This window comes from Saccostrea echinata, unplaced genomic scaffold (genome assembly GCF_033153115.1).
Source record: "Saccostrea echinata isolate AGI-Se365-2 ecotype Australia unplaced genomic scaffold, CSIRO_AGI_Sech_v1 ptg000027l, whole genome shotgun sequence".
NCBI classification, from domain to species: Eukaryota; Metazoa; Mollusca; class Bivalvia; order Ostreida; family Ostreidae; genus Saccostrea; species Saccostrea echinata.
The window spans coordinates 13,483,646-13,489,654 of record NW_026889776.1 but is presented as its reverse complement, the minus strand read 5'-3'; the positions used below and the strand labels follow the sequence as shown (position 1 = coordinate 13,489,654).

At 30.4% G+C, this 6,009-nt stretch overlaps 1 long non-coding RNA gene across 1 annotated transcript; it reads left to right on the top strand.

The window, feature by feature from the left end:
• Positions 1-1,948: 1,948 nt before the first annotated feature.
• Positions 1,949-4,738, top strand: LOC133193076 (uncharacterized). Its single transcript, XR_009721881.1, has 3 exons — positions 1,949-2,035; positions 3,777-3,859; positions 4,502-4,738. It is a non-coding gene; the product is annotated as an uncharacterized LOC133193076 (long non-coding RNA).
• The last annotated feature ends 1,271 nt before the right edge of the window (positions 4,739-6,009 follow it).

The window sequence follows — 6,009 nt, the reverse complement described above, 5'->3', positions numbered from 1 at the left end:
ACACGGAATTTACATTTGGTACATCATTAACTTTCAAATATCAAATTATATATTTTTATTCATTTTTACTATTTACAATTTAATCAGTTTGGTCTTCCACGAAAGATATTTTTAAATGCGAATGTGATCTACAGGATAACATTAAAACAAGGTGATTGAAGTTATATAGTAGAATAACATATTATCTTCTTTATATACCAACAGTCCTAAGGGGACCGCTTTGATTATTTACTATAATTTAAATCAAGGATCTATAAATTGTCATTTTTTTTCTACTAAACTTTAAAAAAAATTCCTTTTCGTCCAAAGTTTCTTAAAATAAAAGTTACATTGGCTATTATTGTTTAGATGAAAAAAATAAATCACGTAAACGTAAAGACCATAAGTATTTAAAATCTATAACTTACATTCTAGAAAGGGACATAACTCTGTAAAGAGTATCGTATTATGCTATAGTGTCCTAGATCGGACATAGATATTCTTTAAGCTAGAGTTAAAGCTATAATTTTATAAATGATTTATTTTTATTTTATCGATAAAAAACAATAATAGGACATATTCATAAATGCGTCACAAGACCCACTTCGAGATATTGACTCTGCTGACTTCTAAACGCTTTAGCTTTGGACGGGACTATATTTTTGGACGGGGGTGTCGATCCCAAGTTAAGCTCAATCTGATTTTTTTTTTTTTTTTTTTTTTTTTTTTTTTTTTTTTTTTTTGATATTTGTCATCTGAGTTTGATTTCACAGAAAAATAATCAACTTCTGTTGTATTACCTGTTTTTCTTAATCTTGCAGTAAATGTTTGAATACTAATAAAGCAACTTAAGTCTGCTGTTAAACCTACCCCCCCCCCCTTGCTAACTTCCAAGAAACCAATATCTTCACCCCAGATCTCCATAGGGTATGATACATGTATGTATATACCTAGAGGCATTTAAGAGTCTTTTGTTTTCCCCAGGTAGCAAAACTGTCACAATTTGCTTGGAACTAACAAAACATACACAAGGGATATTAACACACAGCAAGTCGATTTAACAAATGAATCTACAATAGAAATTCATGAAAAACAAACTCCATGCTTTTACTAAACCTTTGGATTAAGTCATAATTTTTTTTTTTCATTTTCAATTTAAAAATTAAATCCAAACAATTTTACATCGTTCATAATTGATAGCAAACAATTAATATAAAATTGCATCCCCCCCCCCCCCCTTAAGGACAGATGATACAAACAAACGTTTGTCAAAAAATTCGAAAATATAAACTTGAATCATGTTTTTGAAAGTAAAATGAATGCTCGTATAGCTTTTGATTTTTCATTCTACGTTTCACAAAAATGGGATTTGAAGTGACAAAAATTTATAGGTTACTATTGATTATCACATGAAGGATGGTTGGTGAATGATACAATTTTGAACATCATAGAAAGTTAACAATATATCAAAATGTCGTGAATTAAAAGAAGAAGAAGGGGCTTTATTGAGGCTATGTACTGACTGGACTTTTAAACTTGTACTGAATATCCCACTGACCATGCAAATAAAATTTTCTTGACTTTTCAAGGGAAACATTAATTTTTATTTTAGAGATACAGAGAGACTACCCACCCGTCCACTACCCCTCCTCCTTCTTATCATGTTCTCAATGATCATGATGATGTCCCATTTATATAAAATGTTAATATTTTTGGCATCGGGCATTTTAATTACCATTATTACCCATAGCAGTATTTACAACAACAACAAAAAAAATCTGAAAAAAATAGGCCTGATAATTTATTTCATTTCTTTGTTTTCTCGTGAACTATGCATTGTTTAAATTAAGAAAATATAAACCAATAAATAAAAAGAAGCAGTAATATTCTATCTATGGATTCACTTCTTAAAAATTCTGTGCAGACGGATGCATTATATTCCTAGAATTACCCAATACCAACCAAAGAAAAAAAAACGGCGACAAGATTATCAGGATATTGGAATTTCCACATGATGTTTGTAAACAAAATTATGACGAAGACCTGCTCTATTTTTGTAAGTAGATCTAGATTTATTGAATTTGTTATTTATTTCATTTAAAGCATGTTAATACATGGCTCATAGATTCTTTTTTTTTTTTTTTTGAAGTCTAAAGATCTATAGATCATCCTGATTCCTCGTTAACTGATGAAACAATCTTATGAATTTCTGTAACTGTAAAGTGTTTGCAGAGCTAGCAGTCGATGGGGTTATTCAGTAGTACATTATACAAGTTAACAAAGTAAATAATCGTCAGAAAATTATACACATCGGAATATTATTCTTTCGTTCGAATTTCCTCAATGACAACGTTGTAGGCTAGTATTCGTTCGTTCGAATATTCTCAATGTGTACACTAGCTGATGATTGTACTTAAAAAATTATACTGTCATGTCTAAATTTGTCTGTAATTTGCAAGTTACAATTTATAAGTATCTTGATCACAGTCATCAGCATTACTGATTAGAAAATTAATTATCTTCCCTCAGACATGGTTAAAAGTATCCTACTACTGTAGTGTACTAGGGATTAACAAACATTGCATGTGTTGCAAGTACTATTTTTTTTTTTTTTTTTTGGTGTCAAGATAAATTTTGAGATATGGGGGGTCAGTGCTTATAGTACATGTCATGATGGACATAATTAATAACCCCCAAAACTCCTACTTATATTGTTTGGAAGTATCCAAATATCAAATTACTAATTCTCTGTTAGAAAATTGGTTGATCCTCTGAAGTTTACATAGGACATGTACCCACATGATTATTGATATAATCAATGTTTTTTTTTTTTAATCTCTGAAAAACAGTCTTAAAACTTTGAGTGAAAAATCAATCTTTATACTGCTAAACTCATTTTTTATACCATGAATACATACTTAGGAATATCATTATTAAGTTATGTTCATGTTCTTTTGAGGGGAAAAAATATACATCATGTAGATGCTTATGTGTAAGTAAATTATAAAAGACAAAAATGCTAGGACTTTTTTTATTTTACATATTTATTTGTAAAAATATTTTTTCTATTAATTGGAAATGAAATAAAAAAAAAAGTTCTAGCTTTATTACTAATAATATGATTTTTTATTAGAATTGATAGGATATTGGATGTTTAAGAAATAAAGACCGCATTCTCGTGAATGTTGCAGGATAACCTGCAATGCTAATGTAGACATAGATTTAAATTACACAAGGACTCCCATGCCAATTTCAATAGTCCTCACCCACTGAAGTCAAACACAAAGGTAGTCGCACGAGATTTACATGCATATTTAGCCTCCTTAGCGTCAGACACAGAGACAGGTGCGCACGAGATTTTCATGCATATTAGGCCTTCTTAGCTCCTGACCTATCGACCTGCCTAATTTACATTCCGATAGAATTATCAAGAAATCAATTCCGCTAACTTTCAAAGAGTTACCACAGAGAAAAAAAAACAGACATGGAAATATTATGGCATGACATCATGAAAAATTCTCAAGGGCATAAAACTACTATATACAGATACCGGTAAATGAATGCAGAACATGCACAAAGTTTCATTTATGGTATATTGATAGATAAAAATAATTTATACTTTTATACTTCGACCTCAGTAGGGGTAAATTTTAGCGTCAGTCATTTTGGCTGGATCGAGAAATTTGAGTGATCGATATTCAATTCATTTTCTAATTTTAGTGAAAAATTTAATCCATGCTTTGTTATTATACATGTAATTGGTATTGTATGATTTATTCTATTTTTTTCTTTAACAGAAAATGAAGGTATAGTAGCTGACATATAGTGTACATGTACCACTTGAAGATTTGTCCCCCTTGTAGATACAAGAAATGCAAAGGTAATTCTTTGTGAAAATAGAGAGAATGAATAATAAAATTTTTCAAACCATACAACAAAAACTACTTTGAATAATTAGTACGCAACCAACCATTTACAATTTAATTTTGCAGTTTTATTTCTTTAACATTGAAAAAAAATCAAATTTGATATTTTTTTTAGCTCTACTGGTCAGAGACCAGAAGAGCTTATGGGATAGGAAGGTGTCCCTCGTCCATCCGTCTAGCTGTCCGTCTGTCTGTCTGTCCATGGCGTCTAGTTGTCTGTCTGTCTAGCTGTCCATCTGTTTGTAATTTTTCAAAACACTACTCCTCCTACAGTTTTATTCTGATTTCAATATAACTTAGACTGCACTAAGGTACATTTCAATGAATGGTGCTGCCATGGTTACTAAAAATAGAAATTTCTGTAAAATTCCTTTAAAACGCTACTCCACCTACAATTTTGGTATGATTTCAATATAATGTGGCACACAAGTAGACTACTTTTAGATACATAATTCTATTTATTGCTGTCTGTTGCAAAGTTTCAAATCCAAGTGTTACTTTTTCTTTGTTATACATATAGACCAGGAGAGCTACAGTCTCATCAGAGACTTCTGGTTTATCCTTTTCATCACACAGCGACTTTCCCTTTTTTTCAGTGTACACAGATACATACACATAAAAGGAGACATCACCTCATGATCTGTGGATCCATTGAAAACTTTAAGGACAAAACTTTTGATAATTCATTCATGTATAGAGTGTTGACTCGAATATTGAATATCTAATGAATGGAACCAAGAGAATTAATTTAAGAAGTATTATATTGTATATTACTCTTCTTATTCATCTGTCAAATTTCTTAATTAAAAATTAAACTTAAAGGCTTAAATAAGGATTTTTTTTTCATTATTTTAATTAGAACAAGTTCTTTAATTTATTTTTCTCTTATATAAACGGGCATTTAAGGTCATACGCAACGTAGTTTGCACTTTATTGGGTTCTTCCCTGGAGTTGAAGAGTTCCACTAAATGAAGGACCTGTGTGCAATATTTTTATTGTCTATATATGGATTTGTAAATCTCTTCTAAAACAATTTTGATAAAAAAAATCTGGAATTTATGTTTTGTAATTTTTGTACATTTTTCTTTGAATAATGCAAAATTTTTCAAACTTTAATATCTTTTCAAAATCCCTGGAAATGCATGCTGATTTTTTGTTTAAAAATATGTTATATGGTACATGTATTATAAGTTTAAATTTAGAATATCTTGAAAAATTATCAGTAGGTAAGGTATCTTGCGTATGTCCTTAAATGTAAAATGAAGGTATGTGTACCTTTATTCAATGAACTAGGGAACTCATGAAGTGTGCATATTTATATAATAGTGTTGTATTTTGCATGCACTATTCTTAAAAAGTAGTCAGGGTTTGACACATGGTGCACAAGCCGGAGGCTTTAGGTATAATGTACATATAGTTTTAGAGAATAGTAGTTGAGTGATGGGGTCAATTGCAAGAAACTATTTTAGAAGAATTATTTTGTTTATTTTTCATCTTAAGTGTTAGCTGCAGAACTGTAGCTCTCTGAAAAAATATATATTGACAGACGGGAGAGCTACAGTGCCACCCATAGAAAAAACTGTATATTTATTGTGCACTTTTTGTGCGCTGTTTCTCGATTTATTTCTCAGTGTTTTTAAAACTGTCATCTCAAAATATTACTAAACGTGTGTTTCTAACATATTCTTTCACTGTTTCCACAATAAAACATTCCTTATAATTGTTTTTAACAGCCCTCCTGGCCCTGAAATTGAAATCATTGAAAATTTTGCCTATTTATACTGCCATTTTGGTCTTCACGAGAATTCGGTCCAACGCACTTAGTACAAGTGTAAACTACGAAAGTTATAGAGGAGTAAGGACTTTTTTGAAATGTAGCTTTTTTTTCAATTGAGGTAAGAATTTCGAAGAATTAATTCAGAACCGAGCGCACTTTTTTGTGCGCAATAAATATACAGTTTTTTCAATGGGTGGCACTGTAGCTCTCTGGTCTGTCAACATATATTTTTTCTGAGAGCTACAGTTCTGCAGCTACTTAAGTGTAAAATATTTGAAACTAAGTTTATATATATTATAGTACATTGATATTTATAACGGCGTCTGT